At 47.2% G+C, this 25,774-nt stretch overlaps 1 protein-coding gene across 1 annotated transcript in view; it reads right to left on the bottom strand.

Moving 5' to 3' along the window:
• The window catches only part of LOC119393761 (protogenin), a 338,054-nt gene that overhangs the window by 241,891 nt on the left and 70,389 nt on the right, over positions 1-25,774 (bottom strand). The window lies entirely within an intron of this gene.

Raw genomic sequence — 25,774 nt, 5'->3', positions numbered from 1 at the left:
GGTATTTTTCGTGTTAGAAACATAATTAGGACTAATTAACAAAACCTCATTAACAAAAAAATGAGTAGAGGCTACTACAGTATACTGGGAACAATATGCACTACATGTGCTTCGCGTAACGACGTTCCTCTTTTTAATAATTGTGCTGGGTGATATTTGGGACACCCTTTATATACACTGTATACACATTCTGACCTCTGTCGGCGTGCGCGCGCACTCCCTTCTATATAACGCCTGTCATGAGCGTATGATATACATTGGTTCACTCGAACACTCTATTATGAAGGTTATAGTGGTTTTGAGGTTAGGAAAGACGTTAATTTTTGCGATCGATAAGAGAGCACGGCGTAGCGTCGCGGTGAATAGGCGAAAGGAAAGGCATTCTTAACTAGATGAGCACCTCCACGACCGAGCTGTCTGTCGCCTTTAGAAAAGAAAAAAGAAAAAGACGGACGATGGCCGGTGGTACCTGGGAATCGAACCCAGTACCTCTCTCACTGGAGGCGGACGCTCTATATACCACTTCACCACCTGCGAGGTACGTCTAAGAGTGACGGGAAAACAGCAACGAGCCAGCCCGAGCCTTCCCACGGGTACACCGCGAAGCGCGCGCACGCTCAAAAGTCACACACGCACTACGCGTTGGAGCGTGTCAGCGCGTGAGCTTTTGACGCGGCGTCGCGCCTCTCCCTATGGGGAGAGAGGGCGCACGGCTACGCGAAGCTGCGCGCCCTCTCTCCCAATAGGGAGAGGGCGCCGCGACGCGTCAAAAGCTCACGCGCTGACACGCTGCAACGCGTACGTGTCTTCAGGCCTTAAAAGCCGCAAAGGTCACAAAGGTCCCAGACGACCAAAGAGAAAGCGACAGCACTCATCCGCTTCTGTACATGTTACTTCCCTTTACAGTCACTCTAAGAAAAAAACCGGCTGAAGGGGGAGTAAAGTCAGCTTTAGTCCTCAAATCGTGTCGTTAGTCCCAACTGCCGCGAAGTGCGTGTCGTGTGCAAATTCGGAGGACTAGACATACCTCGGAAAAGACTAATGGTGGGACGAACGGTTGCATTTACTCCTGCGGGTAGAGGCTGAAGGGAAGACGTTTTTTTCTGTGGCCTTTGTTTGCAGCAAGGCTCAGCATCGAACGAACGCGAAGCAGTGATCGTAGACCCACGAATGCCTCTTTCAGAGGTCATGAGCTTAGCTCTCGGCCAGGTGCGCCCTATTGTTCCGAAGCCCTCCTTTCTACTCTGTCGCGGTGCGGGTTGCAGGCGGGGACGACCTGAGGGTAAGGAATTTGGCGAACGCATGTTCAAAATGTCCACTGCACAGATGACAAGAAGGCATCGGCGCGTCGGCCCGCTTACTGCTGCGATCAAGAAAATAACGCGAGAAAAGTTTAATTTAATTTGTAGTGTGTTAATATTGTGTCATAAATTATGAGGACTTGAAACTTAGTTCACCAATAAGCTTCCCAATATTCACTGGCGGTGACAATCGTGTAAATCTGACGGACGTTTCAGCGCTTATGTTGAATATCCTTCCGCGCCGCACTCTTTCTTCTTCAGTATCGCTCGCCGGAGTGTCGAGCGCGGGTCTTGTTCGTCACTTGTGATCTCGGGGTCAGCGAGTGCCGCTATTTACGCAGACTATGAACGCAGCTGTGAAGAACATACCTCGCTGCATGTGCTGCAATTGTGGACGCGCATGCACGTTTGTTTCTGTGTACCGGCTGTTCATTGGATCCAACATCGTAACTTGCCTGCGGAAAAATGGACACCTCAGCTTACATGCAAGACTCCATAGCAGCTTCTTTTCTGCAAAGCTTCAGAGATGGACGCCGTCACATCGAGGTGTGATCAACAATTTCTGGATTTACTTGCTCTGCAAACAACGTCCCTCTGCTAATTTTGAAGGTAAGTTTATTATTTTCATTGCCTTGGTACATTGTATTATAAATAATATGAAGACTAAAAAGGCATTGTGCGTCGCATGTTTTTGAGCATGCGACTGCGCAATTATTGGGGCTTACGTGATTAAGTCGCTCTCTTCTAGCTACTTTATTTTGTAACAATTTTTTTTTTTGTATTTCTTCCAGGTAGGACTCGCCCTAGTAATTCGGGAACAGGCCCTACACCAACTAAATGATGGCATTCGTTCCTTTTTGGTGTTTTCGTAAACATAAAGATTGATGGTAATAGAATCGTGTTTCTCTTTCTTCCTTGAATACTTTATAGAACACCGTAGGTTATCTGCAACTTACACAATCAAGAAATCAAAACCGTTGGTAACCTGAATCACTGTGCATGTGTGTGTGTTTGGTGTCATTCATGTGACCTGTGTTCCCGTGTCGTGGTTTGCCACTTCTTGCCAAGTTTTTACCTTGTTCATAGGATTCAAAGTGTTTTAAAGGATTGAAAGATCAGGGCACGCAACTAAATATTCTCGCTAGGGCAAGTCTTGAAGCCGGTATACACAATTTCTCTCAAGTTCGGCAAAGTAAATTCGAATGATCAGCATTATTGCTTGCAAGCGCTCACTGAATGCATTAATAGCAGTTAATACATGTAAGTTGGGTACCACTTCTAAAGCACTATTTAAGTGGCATGTTTCCATGAAATGTCCGTTCCTAAGAGCGCAGGAACTTCGCCACCATTTTTTACAATTGCGAAGCGTGATTTGCTCTCCCAAGGATCATTTCTGAGGATCAACCAATACTCCTTCAAGGAGTAACATTTGCTCCTTCAGGGACCATTTCCAAAAACCAACTGTTAGTCCTTACAGGAGTAACATTTGCTCCTTCAGGGACCATATCCGAAAATCAACTGTTACTCCTTACAGGAGCAACCGTTAGTCCTTTGCAGTTAATCCTTCAAAGACTAACTGTTTATCCCCTTGCAGTTCATCCCCAAAAGGACTATTGGTTGTGGCAAATCAGTTGATCCCCAAAAGGACTAACCTCCCTACCCCTTTTAGTCCTTTTTTTCTTAGAGTGTAATGAACCAAAACTTCTTCCGAGTTTCTCTCCCCGCACACACGTGCACACAATAAAGGAAGGCGACGACGCATGAGCATATTTTAGATTGGTGCAGCGCTCCCACATATAGAAGAAGCTTAAGAATACAGAGGACCAGGAGCATTTTTTTTTTTCGCACCCGCAGCAATCCGCTCCCCCCTTCCCCGTCGCCTTCTCACGCCACGCTTTCGTCCCGCGTTAATAAATTGTTCTTTATTATACGTCGTCGTCATTATTACTTCGTTCTTCCCTGATGCCGTCGCCGGGCTCGGACTGATTGCTCGGACTCCTACAAATCCCTCCCCGCATGCGTGAAATTTCCCAGGGGCTGAACGCTCCAATAAGCAAAACAGGAAACAAGTGGCACGGCGCAGCGTGCAATGCTGATGAAACGGTACGGCGGCGACAAACTATGAGCAAAGACGCTTGAAGAGGGAGAATGGGAAGCATGCAATGACGGGTTATAGTTGGCGCTTACTCATTCCAACCTCTCTTAGCCCGAAAAACAACAAAAGGAAGGCTGCGCCCCACGTCATATTTCTCGTGTCGTACTTTTTTTGGCGCTAAAAGATTATCATGAAGAGAGAATGAGAGAAATCAAGCTAAAAAAACGTAACACGGTCGCCCATATTAATGAGTTCCTTCCTATGCCACTATACGAGTAGGGTATGCACACGAAGATATTTCAACGCGAGCTCGTAATTCTTGCGGACTACGGCTTCGTATAACATTACACAGAAAGAAGACATTACACAGACGGTACGAGAAAAAGAACACCCCCCCCCCCACCACCCCTAAAGAAAAGAAAAAAATACAGATTTAAGCTGCTCCTATATCCGTCAGCCAACAGAAGCAGTTCGAGTCCCCATACAAAACAAAACAATTCTTGCAGCAGCGAAACATTCATATATGACTGTAGATACAGGGCATACGGGAGAACAAGGCCTTCCGACAGTGCAGCCCAACGATAAGCGTCTGAAAGTGCTTGTGAAGCGTTTCTCAGACATCATTATCTTCATTAGTGATCCTCCCTCCCTCCGTATCTCTCCCTAAGCACGCTCGCATTAAGTAAACAGAACTCTAGCACTCGTCAGGACAGCATTCGGTCCGATGGGACTCGCAAGCGTCTCTCCAGAGTTTCGACTCAACGAAGTACAGTGCCCTTGAATCAGGAAGCGAAAACAATGCGCCAGCTGCGTCGGATATGCAGCAGCTCCATCGACCATCTGGACCCCGCCAGCAGCAGCAGTACGCGCAGCGAGAAACCACGGCAAAGCATGCACTGCGTCAGCAGCCGACACGGCTGACCGCTCGTCCCGGACGCAAACAGGAAAATGTCGAAGCGGAAAAACCGAACAACGCCGTAAGGGGGGCGGAGTGGGGGGAGAAGGGGGGGTGGGCGGCACACACAACCGCGCGATCATTAATTCCGCGCCCATTAATCTTCTCTTCCCTCCGAACACAATGAAGGAGCACAGCATGCACGCGCTGCGGGAATCAAACGGAGAACCGATGCCCGCGAAGCACATGCATGGAAAAGCTCGATCGACGCGCTCTGTATATATTATGGACTTGACTTACACAGTACTCCAGTGTAATCGGCCTGCGCCCAGAGAACGATTCGTAAATATAAGTTTAACGATGGGAATACGCCAGGGGACGCGCTATATATAATAAATATATACGGCAGTTTAATTGCTATACCAGCTAGTTTATCAACGTTATTCTCTCAAGCTGCAAGAGCCATCGAGAAAGATAAACAAGTCGGTATATTACGAGAGCAAATGCCGGAGATATGTATACATTAGAGTAGCCTGTCGATAACACTCCGCCCGCTACATGTACAAACATAAGTCATGTGTGCGACGTTATATCAGAGAACGTTAAAGGGACACTAAAGGCGAATATTAAGTCGACGTTGATTGTTGAAATAGCGGTCCAGAAACCTCGTAGTGCTACTTTTATGCCAAGGAAGTGCTTATTTTGAAATAAAATCACGTTTTAGTGGTCCGCATCGCGTTAGCGCGCTTCAATTCAGCCGCCTGAAATCAGTCTTTCACACGTCACTGCTGTCGTGCCCAACGTTGCCCGCCTTTACAGCGCGACGGCGTGCAATGGCGGCGTGCGCCATTCGGGCATCTGGCAACATCACATGCATGCGGCATTTTGACGAACTTTCTGTCAGAGCGACTTTCACCAGATTATTATTATTATTATTATTATTATTATTATTATTATTATTATTATTATTATTATTATTATTATTATTATTAAAATAAGCTGTCATATGCTGGTGCAAGAGGAATTTCGTAGATGTCGTCGAGTTACCGTGAACCAGGGTTTCGAAATGAATCTATATCTTGCGATGGCTAAGCTGCTACAATTACTCTCTAACCACCAGCAATGGCATTTTTTCTCTGTCTCTCCATCTATATTCCGCGGTCGGTCTCCCAGAATAGTTAGGCAACTGAGATAAAACGCTAATGGTATATACGGCGCAGCTTTACCAGTAAAAAGACGCCATACGCAAACAGGCGCAGAATTGAGGTGCACTCAGAACGAAGGGCCTCACCATTAGTTCCGTCGCCGGACGCGCAACAACAAAAGGAATACGGAGCAAAACACATTAGCGCCGAATTACGGAAACGGCCCGTGCCGACGGTGCACTGAGAGGGCATTTAACGTCGCCGCATTTAAGAAAGGACCCGCAGTGACACATCTGGCGTCCTATACACTGTATCACAGGCATCCTTTTAACGTCGAATTGCTTCCTTTCGAAGCAATTAGTCTGTCGCGAAAAAGATACTCTGTTTCTGCTCACAGGCACAAACGACAAGCACGGAGACTGCAGCAGACGACAAACAGACAAACAGCGGACGGCGCATGCAGCAGACGACACACAAATATAGCAGACGGTGCATGCAACAAGACGACAAACGGCCAACTATGGCACGACAAATAGCGGACGGTGCAATGAAAGAGGCTTTAATGGAAGGCGCGGTCGCACTGTCGCCTATACAGAGCTCCGTCCAGCTCGCACGTAAAAAAGGACCGGACGTATCAATTCGACTTCACCGAAAACGCGACACGACAAGGGCACGGTATATAGTCCTGAAAAACTTCCAGCAGCCGATCCGGCTATACGGGCATGCTCACAAAGACGCAAGTGTCCACTCCTCAAGTTGCCGTCTGTAATGAAAGCTCGTCTACTACAACTAACAGAACCCACCAGATCGAGTACGACACGGTATTCACTCCCTCCACGACCTTCTTCTCTAATATCTCTATCCCTTGTGGCACTCGCCAACCGCCCCGCAGGAGAATAAAAAAGAGAAAAAAAAAAGAGTAAAAGTGCCCATAACGACGACGACTCGATACGAATAGGCTCTTCTTGATCGAGCTTTACCCGCGGGCCACGGTCAAGAGGCGATTTACCAGAAGGAACTAATCAAGCGAGCCCCTATCATTCGAAGAAGGGAAAGTAACGGCAAAAATAAAAGCCAGGGAGCGTAAATCGCCATCTTTTCAAATTGCCGAGAAAAAGGAGACGCGCACATTACAAGCCCGCAGCGCAGCGCGCGGCTGAAAGGCGAAAAATTACAAAAAAGAAAAAAAGAGGTTCGAAAGAAAGTTGTTAATAGGCTATCGTCGCCCAAGACACCGAAACAGCGAACGAGGACCGTTATATTATTACGGGATGCCTACATACACAAGAGCGCCTTTCTTCTCGCCGAAGCGAGACTAAATCACGGTAGTTTAGCGCTGCCCTCCACCCCCCCCCCCTTCTAAGTTCTCGTTTAGGGATATCTCCATTGGAGGAACGATACAAAGGGAGGAGCGAAAGCAGAAAGATAAGGAATGACGGGAAATGATCCCGCTATCTTTTCTAACGCTCGTTTTGGTTTCTCAAAATGCCTCCCTCGTCGTCAAGTGCGAGGAGCGCCGCAGGAAAGGACGTAAGGAACGCTTTTTCTTTCATTTAGAGAATGTTTCCCGTGACATTTAGAGCGTATATAGGTACGGTCGATAACGACCATGATTACGCGGCAGCAAGATGGGCGAGAAAATGAGGGGAAAAAAAGAAAATCAGGATGAGTTGGGGAGCCAGGCGAGGGGGAGCATATATACCATATAGTTGAAGAAATTCGCCCGCGTAGAAAGAGACAGCGTCAGCAGCGCACATTCAATGACGCGTGTCTAGCAGTGAAGACGTCGTCCAGTGTGTCGACACCGCCGTCGTCGGCAACCTCCGACGCTAGAGGGCCGCGGTCCGCATCGTTCGGGACGATGTGGAGAGCTCGGGGTGCGCTCCCTCTTCTCATTCTTCGCTTCCGAGAACTCACTCAATCAAGGCGGCAGTGATGGGAACACGATGAATTCGGGCAAAAAAAAAAGAAAGTATTTTAGGGATACGAAGCAATGGCGGCGAATAAACTAGAACGCAACCTTCTTCTTTAAAAAAATGTATTAGCGCGATGACAATGAAGTATAGGAGAATATTATTACGGGTGGAAGAACGTGAAGAAGAAGGAGGTGTTTCCTGTCTTTAATAATAATAATAATAATAATAATGATAATAATAATAATAATAATAATAATAATAATAATAATAATAATAATAATAATAATAATAATAATAATAATAATAATAACTTGGCGGGGAGAAGGAGAAAGGGAGAGAAAAGGCGGAACAATGTCATGATGACGTTCCTATTTTTTAAGGTCACTTATTAAAATTATGTACGTCCCAGTTACGATGTGTTGCCTGTTATGGTGTCTACATGTGAGGATTCATCTCCATGGTCAACAGAGACACTATTAGGGACATTATATTAATTGCATTTCGGACATTTTACAGCGAAAGCTGTTATGGGATCACAACAACAGCCGATTTTGGTGCCGTGGTTGTCCGCCGCCGCCGCCGGTGTCCGTAACCACTAGCGCGCGAAACAAGAAACAAATGAAATGAGAAAAAAATTTCCAGGATCGTATGGGATTCGAACCCGAGCCCTTTGCGCGACAGTCGAGTATTCTACCACAGAGCGACGCCGGTGCTTGAAACTCCTTCGCAAGAAGTCCCTAGGCGTCATGCCGGAGAAGGAATCGCGTTAACATATGCAATATAGCGTGGTGGAAGAGTAAAATAACAACCAGGCGTCACACAATGCGAATTGCGCAACGAGTGGGTCGTTGAATGCTTCCAACCCATTACAAAGGGCTCAGCCATAATTCTCCATCGTCATCAGTAACAGCTCAAACAAAGTGCACATAATGCGTTACATATCTGTAGAAGGGTACCTCGCTTCTCCGCAGAATGACGAATAATTGCATAGTGGGTGCTTCCCTACTTTACAAAAATTATGATGATTTATGGCGTAGATGGGTGCCTTGCTAGTGTACGTGTATTGGACGCCCCAAGAGAGTTTACAACGGGCTCTAGAAAGGCCGCTCTTCCAGCTTTCGCTGTGACTGTGCTGCGCGTTCCGCGCAGGCCTGGCGTTTTCTCTTTGGCATTATCACGGTGTTACTTAAGTTGTCTATTGTATGTGCAACGCAACATTTAAGTTTTGATGTTACTTTAAGAAATGTGTGTGTTGCAAGCATGAGCCCTTCAAGAGCTAGGGAGTAGCCGGTGCCTTAATTTTGCGCCAACATCTACTTCACATCATACTAAAAAAATGATGATGATGAAACAGTAGCAGAAGAAGCCGGAAAGGACCGATCGAAACAGGGACGTCAATTTCTCGTGGTCTTCCCAGAAAACGTAAGCCTAGCTCCAGAGGTAGGGCTGCGGGCTCTCGACAGTACCGCGCAGCATACGGCGGCGACAGCGCCAGCAATCAGTATGAGGCGCGAGGCGGCAGAAACCCGAGGGCGAAATGAACAGCCAGTTTCGGCTGAAGAGCTTCACTCGGATGAAGACGGAAAAGAAGAAAGGCTAGAGAAACTGGGGCAAAATGGAGACGGGGGTGGCAGAAAGAAAGCCTTTCATATTGTTTTTTGAAATCTAGGCGAATATTTCTGTAAGGTGTTCGCTGTTGTTGTTTATATGCAAGAACACGAAGCCAACCGTTGGTAGGCAGCAGTGGAGAGCGAGAAAATGGGGAAAAGAGAGAGAGATAGAGAACGGAGCGCGAACACGCGAGCGGGCACGCGAACACAAACAAGCAACGAGCTCTCGTTGCTCGCAGGAACGATGCTGAGGAGCTGGGGAGGATGGAGTGACAGCATCAGCTGCTGCCTCTGTTGCCGCATCCTCTTCAGTCGGGCTTGCCTGGGCGCACCAACGAGTGGAAATCGATCGGCGATGAAGCGCTGAGGGGGGCGGAAGGGGGGAGGGGGGGCATACATTATGCAGACCCCAAGAAAACGAGAAAACAGGCACACAGCTGCGGAAGAGGCAAGCAAGCAAGCGATGCAGTGGCGGCATCAGCGTGCGCGGACGGAAGAGGGCAACCTTAAAGTGCAATGAGACAGAGTTAGTGAGAGGAGGGAGAGAGAGAAGGAGAGACGTGGAGGACAGGGAGAGGGCGCTACCAGCTTTCGCTAGAAAGATATCAAGTGCTGGGGTTTTACGTCCTAATTTCTTAATCTAGTCAGTCTGTTACTCTTCGGTCTATTACTCTTAATGATCAGTGGTTACCTTGCCTTCTCGCTGCATGCCCTGCCCATGCCCATTAAATTTTCTTCTTGATTTCGAGTAAGATGTCCTTAACACACGTTCGTTCCCTGACCCACCCTGAAGGTTACGTCACTTTTTTTTTTCTTTCCATGGCTCACTGCGTCGTCCTCAGTTCAACCAGAGTCCCTCAATACTATAGTTTCCAAAAGACTCTGGTTAAACGTTATTTACACTCCCGCCACAGCCTCACAGTCTCGGCATAGTCGTCATACTCCGCAGCAGAAGTGACCGAAAGCCTCCATATTAGCGACGTCCGTTATCAGGTCTATGAGCTGTGTAATCTAATAGCCCTGTATGACAATGATGTAGCCAGTAAAGTATGCGCCAGCTAACCGGCGGCCCTCGAATATCCGTCGCTCCTTCCGGGAAATATATAAAGGAAAGAAGGGCGAAAAGATCGACCCGCTCGAGCCGGACACTGAAATCGCATTTCCTTGCCGCGACCAAGACGCATGAACCAAGCAGCAGAAATAAGCATAGTCAGTGCTTGCTACACAGTGAGACGACAAATACCACGAACGAACCAACAAAATAAATACTCAAAAAAATGATTTTAGGGGACATATTCCGGCACTGCACTCATGCATACTGCGACGATAGCGAGGAAGGACCCGCCACTTTCTCAAGAACGTTAGCATGCAGTGCACGCAAAGTCGACCACGTCCGCCAGCATTATTAGTAGTCGTCGCCATCGTTGTTGTAGTAGTAGTAGTAGTAGTAGTAGTAGTAGTAGTAGTAGTAGTAGTAGTAGTAGTATAAAACTCCAATGTCCGAACAACAATGACGCCTACCACAGGCGTAAATTTAATTGTGTGAGCGAGTGGCCAACAGTTGGGTTATGTAGATGTGATTTTAGAAATCTCGATCTATTCCAGAATGTTTGAAATCAATTAGAATCAGTACCTTCATTTAATAATACTGATATTATTATTCTTAACCTGACATTTTGATTTTACATTTAAAAAGAAACAAAGTAAAAATGCTAGGTTTGTATTATTATTATTATTATTATTATTATTATTATTATTATTATTATTATTATTATTATTATTATTATTATTATTATTATTATTCCACTGTTCCCAACAGATCTGTCTTTGTCATTTGTTTTATCCTTAGTTCCGCTGCACATCAGGAATAGCGAACTTGATGGCTCCTACGTATTTCCATCGTGCTGTATGCTGTAGCCGATCTGTCTTGAGTACTCCGCCTTTTGTAGCAGCTTTTGCCACTTTAAACAGACCCACGTGTTTTGCGCTATCGCGGTCACATAGCCTTTCCGTACTGTAGAACCGTATCGCGTAATGCGAAAGCAGGAATGTCAGTGTTATAGTGTTTGTCGAGTGCTCCCTTTATCGCTTCCCTATGCGTCGTTGTTTCATCCAGGTGACAGGTCAGTATTGGATAATGTTAAAGCATATAGCAGTACAGGATATCGAAAAGAGCAGCAGGGTATGTTGTCTTAAAAAAAACACGCATTCGCGCGGGCACAAATAAAACGTAAAAAAGGAGCCTCGATTTAGGACATACTTCTGGATTTTCAGATTACTTTTGCGTTCCCTTCAAGTTGCCCTCGACCCCTCTTCGAGCAGGTGATCGTCGCAGACTTCAGAATGATTCAAAGGAGGAATTAGACGCTACGTGTACTGTGTTTAGTGTACTGCGATACGCATACGTTACATGTACTGCGCAACACAGAAAAGTTACATGTAACTTTTCCCAACACGCAGTACACTTTACAACGCGTGGCTAAGTGTACTGCGTCACATAACAAAAAAAACGACTGTCGCCGACGAATCGCGTGGTGAAACCGCCAGCGGACGGTGTCTGCGCAGACCCTCTTAAGCTCCGGCTATGTAGGAGCAACAGCTCCTTCACTCGGGAGTCGCTATACACTGCGAAGGTTAAAAAAAAAAAAAAAAACGGACATAGCTGGCAACCGCCCTATCGAAAACGATTTGACATCGTCTGCATGAAGAAACTGTGTGTGGAGCGTAGTTTTCCTTCTCTTATCTGTCTTTTTATTCTTTCTTTTTTCTCATTATCACCTCGTTTGCCTATAGTAACAAGAGCAATAAAACACTGAACATCCCTACCAACGCACACAACACGCGCGCGCACGCACGCACGCACGCAGCTTCTTTTCATTCTTTCGAAGGCACGGCCTGCAGATAACATGCAAAATGGGGCCATGCATATATATATATATATATATATATATAATATAATATATATATATATATATATATATATATATACAGATTGTGACGCCAAAATTCGCGTTTCACCAGTTACGATAACGTGTGTAGGACGCTGAAACGTGGAGAACCCATATTTAAAGAACACGCTCGTGCTTCATAACATAAACAAAGAAAGAAAGAGAGCCCGCATTTAGTGGAAACGCGCGCACGTTCGCGGAACATTGCGAAAAAAACAGGGGGGGGGGGGGGGGTAGGCACGACTGAAATAATAAATGTAGTAGGGATCCAGAAAATCCACGCGTCTTGCTTCTTTATGGCATGCTTCCTGTTTTTTTTTTTTTTTTTTCATTTTTTACACCCTATACAGCAATTCGTTTACCGCCATCGACCACTTGCTGCAACGAGTGTACTTCGCCGAACAAGCCTTATAGTATATACTCATGTAAACGCAGTTCGCAGTAATAACGTACGTGTGTTGTGCAGATCACTGCCTGTTCTTTTCCTTATGACATATCACCGTCGGTCAGGTGCTCTGCTCGTTTCCGTCCCTCGGTATGGGTTTATAACGACGCCGCACATACGGGACCTTTCAGCGGTTCTGATTGCGTCGTCTAATTTTCTAAGGGTTCGTTGGACGACTGGCATTATGTTTCAGTGAGATGAAGCCGTAGATGATTTATTATTGCGAAACATCCTTAAGTAGGAAGCGAACCCGAATTTCTCTGGACCACACTGATCGGTCGGCCTTAATGCAACCTTTTTTCAAGCTAAAGTTAAGCGCGTGGGGGTGGGGGGTGAACAAGACAGGACAGGGCAGGACAAAAAAAAAAGAAAGAAAGAAAAAATCGGAGGCGACGCCAATATTTGACTTAGGGTATCTGGTCGCGGCACTCGTAGCTGGACGTTCGTGTGCGCTCGTTTATTTCATTGTGTTTCGTCGCGCTGCCGAAGCAGATCTCAGAGGCCACGCAGAAAGACGCGCGTGGTTGAGATCTGCTCCACCAGATGCCGAAACGACCTCAGGTGCTCACAAACCCGATCAATAACCTTGAACGCGATTAATGAAGTCCAGCAATTCGTATCAGTCACCTGGGGTCATTTAACGCGCACCTTGATATCGATCTCACAAAGCATTTTACGGTATGCCCTTGCGACGGGCAGTGACGGATCATCAGAACAGCTACAGGAGGAAACGCGTAACGGCTATCGCTTGTAAACTAAACAAAAGAAAAAGATAAAGAGAAGTAAAAGATGAGAGATGAGTTGTGGAGCCCCTTCCCTCCCTATACCTCTCTGCAAGTTCCAGTATGTCATCGCAACAAACACGCTAATCACATGTAAAGTAAATGCTATCAACTTAATTATACCAAGAGCGCGTGTAAGCCGACGGGGTTCTTGGCGCGATCGTCTGGCAAAATCACACACAAACTTGGTACAATAATATATATATATATATATATATATATATATATATATATAATCTATATATAATATATACGGCGCATGTGCGTGCGTGTGTGCACATACACGCTGTGTGGCCGAGCGCGAGGAACCCCGCCTGCGAATAAAACAAATGATACACAATGCATGCGCACTTAAATCTCTGCGAAATCTCGCTCGGACCGCTTATCGAAAACGCATTAATTTCTCGCCGTCGTCCGGCGGGCGCGACACTCGAGCAGCCGTCGCGGCTGCCGCCAATAAGCCAAGCCGGCTGCATGGTATATAATACTACAGCTTTGATAGAGCGAAATGCGACGTGTATATATACATATTTAGCACGTGTACGCGGCCTTGATACGTTACACGGTGACCCCAAGCTCCACCCAAAGCTGCAAGGGCCGCAATTGCGCGGCAGCAACGGGTTACACCAAACACCTAGCCGATCGCGGTACTAATATCTTCGCTTCATAGCGACTCGAGCGCCCGTGGCCGCGAACTCATTTATTTTTATTTATTTAACAATACTGTAGGCCTTTGCACAGGCCCATACAGGAAGCGGTTAGAAAAGGTACACTTGGGTATGGGAAAAGTAGAACTGAATGAACGAGAAAGTTGGATTACAAAGCAAAAACAAAACAAAGCTTAGCAAGTAACCATTCTGGCAATCAACATAAGAAACATTGCTGCATTTGTCATACGATGTAAATAGGGTTATAACATAATACATTAAACAAATATCACTCTACAGAACATTGCAAATATGTCATTACATCTCAGTAAGCACCATACAATTATTACAACTATAGGCGTGCGCAGGGTTCCCCACCGGGGGACCCCCCCTGTGCGCACGCCTATGATTACAAAAGTTACTGCAAACATTTATAATTCGAAGTACACGCCTATGTACAAACAAAAAAGGGTTCCAGTCTCGCGATAAATTCTTCCACAGATCGACACTCAACAATTTCATTTGGTAATGCGTTCCCAATTTCAATAGCCCATGGAAAAAATGAATATTTAAACGTGTCGCATTTAGTCTGGTGTGGCCTGGTGTGTTTATTGTGACATGTTTTGAAAGAGTGGAACCGGAAAACGATGCTCATCAACCGAAAATCGTATTGTCCAAAACAAGCTCCATGGTGTTTCGTTGAGGTGCACCTGATGCGCAGCACTTGAATGCTATTTGCACTCCTCCCTGACATTATCAATGCGGCCAAGCCATTGGTACTCATATTTCACGTTCAGGAGATGCCAACTAGGCTCTTGTGAGCCAAAGCAGCCTGACAACACTATATATTTCATTACCAATAACGGCTTTATGTTTTAAGACCCCTTTCACACGCCGCGCTCGAGATAATGGTATTTCAATCGATCACGCTGGAAAACGAAAATGTGAAATCTTGTTAAGGATTGGCGGCGTGCTGCGTCTGAATCGCGCAGTAAACTAAAAGTGTAACAAGCGTGTTAGCGATATTCGTACAGCATTATGTAATATACAGTGTATATAGTACATCGAGTTGGTGTATCCTGTAAACCCGCTATAACAAACACATGTTTGCGGCGCGTCTAACTCGGATGCGCGTTTCGTTTCCCGGTTCTATAACATTTCACGCGCGGCAAGTGGCGACGCCGGCCATGCGAACCACGATCCGAGTAGACGTGAATTCAGTTTATAAACGGGAAGTTTACAGACGCTGGTATGAACACCAGTTCCCGGTATCAAATCTTCGCGCGACCGGTTGCTAAGCGCAGGTGCGAATGAACATTTGGCATATGCAAACACGCTGCAGAGCTCGGGTGGAAAAAAAAAGAATGAAGGAAGAAAGGAAGGAAGGCCGAGTACGCAAGCGGCATACTACAATGACAAAGAAAGAAAGAAAGAAAGAAAGAAAGAAAGAAAGAAAGAAAGAAAGAAAGAAAGAAAGAAAGAAAGAAAGAAAGAAAGAAAGAAAGAAGAAAGAAAGAAAGAAAGAAAGAAAGAAGTCAAGCCCGGAGGCGGCCATAAAGTGGGCCTGCGCCATGCGCCGCATCGTCATCATCGCCTCATACAGGCCGCCAACAATTAAAAGCTACGCGCTCCGGAAAAGCATTACGGAGAGACGTCTTCATTAGGAGGAGGAAGAGGAGGAAAACGTGCTGGATCGGACTTTGAACGAAAACAAAGAAAAACGAATGGAATGAAGAGAAGAGAGAACTGCAACAACTGCTTCCGCAGCAGTGGCATACACACAATGTGGCGCCGGCGCATAGACCATACTATACGGGCTAACACGTACAATTCTACGCACAACGGTCGCATGCAGGCGCAATCGGTCCGTATACAGAATGGCAGCGGCGTGCATTGCCGGTTTCGCAAGCGCGGTGCATGTGAGAGAGACTGACGGCGTCGGGACTCCCACAAATCAGACACGCGTCGCAGGGCCTGTCATGGCGCTTCCGGTGTGTGTACACATGCGTACGAGACACGCCTTTACTAAAGGAAAACAGTAATATAAAAAGGAAGACGTGCGGGGCATACGAAACAACGAGTACATAAAACGGAACATGCCTTAATTGCGGGTTACTGCAGTCGGGAGACTGTAACGCTATAAACTCCGGCTTGTTGTGCACACCATTACGGCTTTCAGTCGGAGCGTGTAATGGGTGCGACGCTTTTGTTACAGCGGTACGAGTGGTTATAATACACAGACACTCACACACGCACATGCACACACGTACATACAAAAGACAGTTATAAGAATGGTAATGCAGAACAAAGGGAAATGGTGCCTGTTTTAGCGCGCAGATTGCGGCAACGTGCATAAGCCTTAGTTTTTATCGATGTCACTACTTTTCATATTTCGTTAATTAATTAATTAGATCATTCAAACTGCTGTACAGACCCAGTTAAAAGGGCGGGGGGGGGGGGGAGGTTATAGCAGAATGGCTGGTTTTTTTAGCATTGCCATTTTTCGGGGCATGTTGGTAAACCGAACTTGACAACATATTGAGCGCTCACAAGCAGGGACGTAAGGGAGACGACAACACATTGTGTTGATTTCAGAGTAGATTTCAGAAAAAGCACCCGCTGTGGTGGCAGCCATAGTTTCCTACAATACTTACCAGAGGGAACTCTGGCGCTAGCGTCTATTGGAGCTGCAACGCATGGCGCTTCAGCCAGCATGGTTGGTTGGTTGGTTGGTTGGTTCCTCAGTACTTTGGCTCAACCCACTGCGGGGGATAGGCCATGATGCCAGCATGGGAATGATGGGTAGTACATGGATTTGTCTAAACTTCTTTCTTTCGGCTCCGTTTGGCTCCGCGTGGCCTGCATCCGCTTTGTCGCAAAACGAAGTTGAGCAAAAGTCAGCAGTTCCACTTCAACACTTTAACCTTTTTAAGCTCACCAATTCAAATCTGGTCACGAAGTCCACAACGATCCATTCTTTTATCCGAAAGAAAACCAAAACACAGCAATAAACAAAGCCACAAGCGCGTTCGAAGCCTGCAAGTACGAAGACTATACCGTAAAATGCCGGGCAAGCGCCCCCCCCCCCCTCACCCCACTTCATTTCTCCCCGGCGGCCACTTTTTCTTTCAAGACGAGCGTCGCTTGTATAGCACACTGAAACGCGGTTCCGAAAACACAGCGGCGGTTATTATTGTATCTCCGCCATTGTTCCAACTACCTCTTCCTTCTCCACAGCAGACTACCCACTATAGTTTATGTCCCAAGTGCGTCGTGCCAGAAAAGCAAAGTATGCCCCAGATAGGCCCCCCCTGCAGACAAGTGGCCGTGGGCACTTGAAGAAAAAAAATGGTCAGACTGAGCTTGTCAGAATGGGTGCCGGCTTGATCCTTTCAATGCGGACTGTGCCTTCATGCCCATTACGCAGGATGGTAAATGATTGTCCAGAACGCTTGATGACTGGGAAAGGACCGTCATAGCGAGGCTGAAAAGCACGGCGAGACGCATCGACACGAACAAAAACGTGTGAAGTGTCTGTAGGTTTGCCGGCAGAAAAACGTCGTTCTTAGTATGAGCGAAGTTGGTGATGGGCGCAAGTTTTGCATGAAGACCCGCAGACGCTGGACGAAAGAAGATGGATCCGAAACACTCTGCGTAGTAACGGGGCTGACGAGGTCACCAATAAATATAGCACACTGAAACGCGGTTCCGAAAACACAGCGCGGTTTATTATTGTATCTCCGCCATTGTTCCAACTACCTCTTCCTTCTCCACAGCAGACTACCACTACTAGTTTATGTCCCAAGTGCGTCGTGCAGAAGAAGGAAGAAAAGTATGCCACACTTGTATAAAAACAACCACAAGAATGAGTACACCGAATGCGCATCTAATGCTGTTTATGAAATTCCGTTGTAATGTGGCCGGTCGTATATTGGTCGAACCGGTTGCTGCTTCAATGGTTTGACAGTGTCGGGGGGAATAAAAACAGAAAATAAATAAAGCATTTCATTAGAAAGATGGATGGGCATTCTTATTTTTAGCGGCTCTGCTGTCGCCATCTTGAATTTCGGTCCGGGACAGAGCAAGCGACCCCCCCCCCCTCCAAATCTGGTCGGATTATCCGTCAACGGGGGGGGGGGGGGGGGGGGGCGCTTGCTCGGCATTTTACGGTAGGTAAATCCGTGTACTACCCATCATTTCCATGGTGGCTGAACGATCAAAGCGCTGGAGTCCCCTCTAGTTAATTTTAGGAAACTTTATGGTGGCAGCTTAGCGACTACGATGTCGCGCTGCTATAATAGACTCGAATACGCGGATTAAGCTATCCACGGGGACAAAATACCCCCCCCCCCCCACACACACACACACGCGTGCTTAGATATGTATCGGTATACCTATACATATTTCGTTATTTTCCTGCCCCCCGTTCTTTCGCATGCGTACATGCGAAAGAACGGAATTAACCCGGAGCCCAGAACAGCGTGCTTAAGCATATCATAATTTTGGTACGCGTAAAACCGAAACACTTAATTTCATTTTTTTTACGTTAGATTTCAGAGTAATTACGAAAGGAATGAGTACTGAAGGCCGTACGACGTCAAAGCGGTACGAAGCATTGCCGAGCGTCGCATACTTGGTGTATAATAATGATAACAGAGCTTTTGGGTTTAGATAATTGAAACAATAACAATAGATTTTAAATAAATATATTACCGTAGGTACTAGCTCATTCATTCAATCAATCAAGTAGTCAATCAATCAACCAATCAATTAATCAATCAACACACAGTTAGCGTATGAAGAAGGCGCACCGCGAATTACCCACTCACGTGTACGGCAACATAAGTGTCTTGTCATGCTTATAGCGAGATCCACACATAGAACACAGGGGCTCACCTGCACAGAAAAAGAAAGAGATGGCGAGTGAGTCACTGAGCATTTGCAACCTAATTAAAGCAAACAAGAAAACACAAGAAGGAAAGAATGTCACGACGATAGAAAAATCACACCATCTCCCGCTAAAAGGGACCATGAGGTGATGCGAAGCAGTGTTTCGGCATGTAGAGACCGCGTTTCAGAGAGGCAGTGGTGAGGGGGAAAGGGGGAGGGGGAGGGGAGAGGGTTTGCGCATGCGCAGTAAGGGTGGTCACGCCGCACACCACCACCACCGGATTGAACTCCGCTATAAGATGCTTCACATCTAAAAAATTGCGGAATCAGCCCCACGGTCGACGATTCTTGCGAAAGATACTTCTTTTTTTTTATATTGAGTCAATAATTGCGATCTTCTACTAATTCTAATTAATACGCTTCATAATTCGTATCAATACTTCTTACAATAATAATGGATGTGGCGGTCATTCACATATAAGATATAGATTAAGACATAGGATAGATATTCACATATAGGATGTTGGCTTTCGAGCAAACCATTCTCTCCTAAATAACAGAAAACATTATTTAAATAAATAAAGCCTCGTGAAGGCGCATATTTACAATTTCGTGGCATGAACTGTCAGCCATTCTAATCGGAGAATTTTCGTGACGAATAAGATGTTTTCAATTAATCAATCAATTATTCAACCAGCAAAGCCCCAGTGAAGTCACTTGGACGGCGAGCAGCACTAAGCTGTTCTCACGCGACATAAACAACCGAGAAGATGTACACGGAACAGGTAGGTGAACGAAAAAAAAAAAAAGGAAAGGGGGGGGTGTAGTATGAGAACGATAATGCAAACACCTGAACGGTGACAGAGAGAGAGAGAAGTAACTTGAATGTTCACTATAGTGCCCGTCGGTGTGACACCGTCGATGAAAACAGCGCTGAAAAGACGTCAGGCATTTTCCTGCCCGTATTTCAAGCGCGGTGTTAGCAGCTATAAGAGCATCAGGAGGGAGGGAGTGGACAAATTCAGAGGAGGGGACATCGCCCGATCACCGACCGCCCCCTCAGAACTTGCAGTCAGGAATGAACAGTGGTGCGAGCGGCGGCAGGCCGAAGGAGAGAAAGAGGGAGAAAAAAGAAAGAGGGGGAGGAGAGGAGGAATGTCAGCGGCGGGGACTGGCATTCCAGCGCACGCATGTACTGCTGAGACGTGCTCTTCGTCTTCCGCAGTCCGATCGTGCCCGCTGAAGGCCCCCAAAACGAGTTTCGTCGTGAACTCGTAGCTGGTCGCAACGTGCGCGTCTCTACGTGTGCGAAGCGCCTCGGTCTAAGGGACGCCAAACAGCATCGCTACATCTGCATACAGACTGGTCTTATAGCATTTCCCTAGTTATAGTGATCTCGAGAAAAACTAAATAAACGTTACTTTTTTTTTACCGGAGATGAAAGACCCTTGAACAAGATGTGGTCGCTGTAGTTGCGACCTTCAAGGCCGTCGCTGCCTTGAAGAAGACAATACCACTTGTCGAAACGTTGGCTCTAGCGACAACCCCGAGTTCGAGGGTCTTCCATTTCTTCGAGCAACCATCTTCCTCTGAAATTCCGGTGAGAGAGAGAGAGAGAGAGTTAAAAGGAGGATGGTTTAAGTCAAACATTGGCAATTTTGGAGTCGAAAACTCGCTACCATTTCGTCTGTGCCGCAACTTCTCGTAGGCAGCTTCTCGTGTTTCATAACGCACTATGCAATCGAAACACGTATTAAGGCGAAACGCGATAATCAACCTCATCAAACGCGATAATAGACCGGCGTCCCGCGTCGGCGGCGTCCACACGAGTGATGCGAAAAAATCATTATCACGCGATGACGCCAGCATATGACGTCACAAATCGCCAGAATTTGTGCCGTCATTATACGATGTCACAGTGACGTCACGTTACGCGCGTAACGCGATGACGTCATCACGCGACATCGTAGCTTGGTCAAAGGTGGGACGATCACGGATGCAGTGCCAGACCAGGTGAGGTGACTCCGTTCCTGGAGGCAGGGGGAAATCACGTTAGGCGCATAAAGATTTCGGAGGCTGACAGGGCAGGAACCATACGTCGACTGAGAAGCAAAAGAAGATGGCTCTCGCCTTCCAGTCGTCTTAGGTGAATGCATAAGGGACCCTGTGATCTTTTTGTCCAAATGTACAAGACCGAGTCATAGGTTTAATCATTAGAATGCACATCGGTTGTTTTCTCGTTGTTTCTAAATCTTAAATATGGACAATATCAGACGCTGCCACGCTCAACGACACCACGGTAGGCTGGTTCGGGAGCTTCACGAAGGTGTTGTCAACTGCCTTCTGCCATGACTCACTAGCGGAAATCTTCCTTCGCAGTAATATTGGTTGTCTGCTAAGTTACCATCAGAGGTCGCTTGATTTTATACACCTGGTTAATGTCCCTTCGAAGAGCTGCCTTCCCGTTCGCAGAGCGATAGAGAGAAATATGTTCATGGATAAGCAAAGACGGTTATTAATCAGAGCGAACATCTGCTGGCCACCGTGTCCTGCGGGGCGGGGGGGAGGGAGGGGGTCGGAGACTAAAGGACAAGGACAGCAGAAAAGTTTCCAGCACCCACGCCCACTCGCACGCTCTAGCATTATTCGCTGAGAAAGTCACGTGCGGTCACATGAGCTGGTGTATTTATAGGATAACACAACAGTGGTAGACGAAGAATAAAAACAGCGCTAAACACGGGACGAGAAGAGGACACATACACGGCGCTGAACTAACAACCACCGTTTATTGCAGAAACAAGTGCAATATATAGGACACAGGTGTCTGCGCAGAAACACGGAACATAAGCCGAAGTGCACAGCCATGTGATAAAGGCCAAACCGCAAACATTATCAAGAACCTGTCAAATCAGCGGACCCCAGATATCTACTTTCACAGCCATGAAGCGAAATTGAGGGTACGCTAACACAAGAAACATCAAGCTGTTGAATGTGAAAGGCTTCGCTAATCTCGCGTTCACAACAGTGCTTTTGTTGCTGTTTCGTACAGTACGGCCCACTGTTAAAGGGAACACTCAAATGAGCACATGAACACCCTTCATATTGCTGGCCCCCTAACGGCAAGTAGATGGGTAATATTCGTTCGCGCATGGCACTGTTCTGTCAAAAGGAGTCGCAACTGTCAACGGCCAGTAGTCTTATGCAAATCTAAGCATATATGATTTTGCAAGAGAGCGAAATCCGAGAATGCCCTGCACGCAAGTGTTCCCTTTAACAGTGGACCCGTCTGTACATCGCGAGAAACACGAGGCCACAGCCCAGGGATTTTCATTCAGCGATACAGAACGCGGTGTTATACTTGAAGCCTGATAACGACTCTCCGACGAGAGTACAATGGCCTTCAAAGAGAGTTCACGTGTCTCTTTAAGCGGAGTCACATACGTGGCAAGGCAAGACACGCAAAAAAGAGTCCTTTTTTTTTTTTTTTTTTTCCTGGAGTGTAGAGACCCGTTAAGAGTGAGAGCAGCAGCGACTTCCTTGATCCCCGTGGTTTAGAACTTATAAAAATGCAGTAATCTAGGTGTTACTAAACCTCAAACACTCCACAGAAACGCAGTCAGAACGAGACTTTAATAACTGAGCAATTTACTACTTCAACTACCGCTGCACTCTTGCCGGAAGGCAAGGTTGAGCGCAAGGGCACGTTCCGGCTTGCGGTAACACTTGCGGCAAGGCTGAAACCTTCTGCCACGAGACAATGCTATAGAGGCAAACACACGGGAAGCGTCATTCGACCCATACGGCGCACAAAGCGCGCAGATTACACCACAAATGCAGCGGCCCTTCCGAAGCAACCTCGCAGTGCAACGTCCGGTCCTTGCTTCCTTACCAGGCTGGAATAACACTTAAAACAATACGGCTCTACGTATATAAAACAAAGCCAGCCTTGTGTCGTGACTCTCCCCTGGGATAAGCCAAGCAGGAAGGCACAAGAAAGAGTTCAAAGAGAGGCCGACAGAACAAGGAAGGGCTTGAGGGATGGAGAAAAAGCAAGCGGACACGCAGGCAGTGCCATAAAATGGCCGGCACAATTAAAAGAGACGCCCCCTCGGGCACAGTTTAAAAGGGATGTACGCGACGGTTCGCGAACAATAGAGCTACCAGGGAGGCGCGCACCCACGGCGCGATTATTAGAGGCGAGCTTGACCGACTCGACGACGCAACGATGACGGCAGTGCGCGCGCTCGTCATGCTCTCATGGAGATAAATGAGGCGTAAGGATGCGAGTGAAAAAAAAAAAAAAAAAAAGAAGAGAGAGAGAGAGAGAACGATGCTCGAGAACAGGAGGAGTGAGAACGTGCAATATACACCGCGGACACACGTTGTGTGAGACCGCGCGTGAAATTACTACGAAGGCTTACTTAGTTATCTCTCTCAAACCATGTTTTGTTCTTTTTTTCTCGATATTGCACCTTTTTTTTTTCCCCCTGCATGAGAGCATTTTTCACGTCGGCAACATCTTGTACAGGCCCCGCCACGGTGGTCTAGTGGTTATGGCGCTCGACTGCTGACCCGAAGGTCGCGGGATCGAATCCCGGCCGCGGCGGCTGCATTTTCGATGGAGGCGAAAATGTTTGAGGCCCGTGTACTTAGATTTAGGTGCACGTTAAAGAACCCCAGGTGGTCGAAATTTCCGGAGCCCTCCACTACGGCGTCTCTCATAATCATATCGTGGTTTTGGGACGTTAAACCCCAAATATTATTATTATTATTAACATCTTGTACAGCAGTATCGACAAATAGCAGCGCAACAGGCAACCGTGATATGATTATGAGAGACGCCGTAGTGGAGGGATCCGGAAATTTCGACCACCTGGGGTTCTTTAACGTGCACCTATAAATCTAAGCACACGGTCTTCTAGCGTTTTGCCTCCATCCAAATGCGGCCTTCGCGGCCGGGATTCGATTCTGCGACCTTCGGGCCTGCTGCGGAACTGCACCGTCACGGCGGACGAGGAGTATAGTAGTAGTAGTAGTAGTAAGTGCTTACCTACTCATCACAATGCAGTATGTAGTACATCAAAGAGAAGAAAAAAAAAATCTAAACGCTGTCCGTACTGTAATTGTCACGCGCGATCTGGTGACACCGGTCAGCAGTGGGGCAGCAAAGCAGTAAAAAAAAAAAAAGAAAGAAAGAAAGGTGTAGAGAATAGAGGGTATAGCTAAATGGAGGCAAACTAAATTAAAATCCATTGTTCGCTTGTAGCGTCGCTCCGCAATATGCAAACAGAAGCTAATCCTTAAGTGTGGGTGCGAACTTGGGATGCTCGAAAAAAAAAAAAAAAAAAATATATATATATATATATATATATATATATATATATATATATATATATATATATATATATATATATAGCTCGCTGCGATTCAAAAGAGTTCGCGTTCCACCCGCGGTGCTCTGTACATTTAAAAAAAGAAAGAAAACAAGCCGCTCTCTTTTCAGCGCCGACAGAAACGAGCGCGAAAAGCGGCGCGTCGGCGCGCGCCCGTCAGAGAAAATCAGTTTCGGCGCCCCGCAACAACGCAAGAAAGGCACCGGCTGTGAACGCCAGAGCACCGACAAGCTCTACCACTAAATAGTGCCCAGCTGCATGCGCCGTGGCAGTAGCAGCAGCAACACTGCGCAAGCAACGCCAGTGCAATGTGCGAGCGAGAAAGGACAATGCGTCACGGATCAACGAAGCGGGAAAAATAATTGCCCGCCGCCTCCTCGCACGCCTAAGGAGAAGCGCGCAATCCTCGTTACACGGAGCAGTGCGCGCGCGCACACATACATGCGCAACAGACACAAAGCCGCGCGCGGCGCACGCATTCGCACGCACGTACGCGCACGCTCCATGCTGCCGCGCATTAAAATACGGAGGCCGCTAGATAGGGACGAAAAGCAGAGCGCCCGTCGGCCTTATCTCTCCAAACTCTACGCCATTTCCCGTCCGACGAGGCGTTACGTAGTTCGGTGCAGAAGGAGCAAAAACTTCAAAGGTGCGATCGAGAGGCGAGCGCGTTTGTACTAAATGTGATCGCGTCGTGACGATACACAAACAAGTGCGAGAAGGACGAAACTGGATCACGATTCCACAGGTATACGCAGAGTTACGAAATCTATATAGCGTTCTGCCATCACACCCGTGACGCTTACGAAGTACTGGGCGGAGGGATGTTTGACGATTCCGGGCTTGTAGCGGGTAGCTCTTATAACGCGCACGGACACTCGTTCGTGAGTTGCCGCAATTGTTCACGAGAGAATGATAGATTGAGAAAATGGCCGGCTATGTGACGAGCGGATGGCGTGTGTGTGAGCACCGAAAGGTCCTTACATCGACGCAACAAAATATCGCGAAGAAAGATTTGTCTCGCAAGAAAGGCGTGTGTGTGTGAGAGAGAGGGAGAGAGAGAAAGGGGGGGGGCAGGGTTACGAGAAAGCGCGAAACAACACTGTCGCTACAACTGAGCGCCGCCTCCCCCACTTTCGGCGCTCGAAACAAAAGAAAGAGCCATCCGGGCCGCTATAGGGCACCGTACAGTCGAGTTTTCCAGTGCGATGCAGCGCCAGAACGCAAAACCTAGCGGAAAAAACGACAACAATAATGAGACGGGGTTGCGAAAATGGAACGCGATGTGCGCGTCTCCCTCTCTGAATGATGGGCGGACTGCGGCGGGATAACAGGGGGACGCGTTCGCACGTCTGTTTTCTGCGTGCCCTAACGCACAGCCAGCGAACTTGGGACGGCCAGTGCGGCAACGCAGCTCCCTCTGGTCAGTGTACGGTGCCTATACCGCGCGTCTCGATCAAACACGACAGGAGTTCGGGTACCATCCTTCAAACACCAAGTGCGTCGCGTCATCCAACAGCAATCATACGAGATTACGCGGGAACGCCTTTCCGGAGCGCTGGGCAATACGCGCCGAAAAAACAAAACCCGAGATCCATGGGTCGTAGCGGCGGCAAGGAAGGGTTGCTCCTCTTATATTCTCAATCACCTCGGTGCACTGCACAGAACTGTGCGCGGCAACCACTGCGAAAGCAGCGGACGCTGAAA

This window comes from Rhipicephalus sanguineus, chromosome 5 (genome assembly GCF_013339695.2).
Source record: "Rhipicephalus sanguineus isolate Rsan-2018 chromosome 5, BIME_Rsan_1.4, whole genome shotgun sequence".
Taxonomy (NCBI): Eukaryota; Metazoa; Arthropoda; class Arachnida; order Ixodida; family Ixodidae; genus Rhipicephalus; species Rhipicephalus sanguineus.
This window is presented reverse-complemented; position numbering and strand designations above follow the sequence as displayed.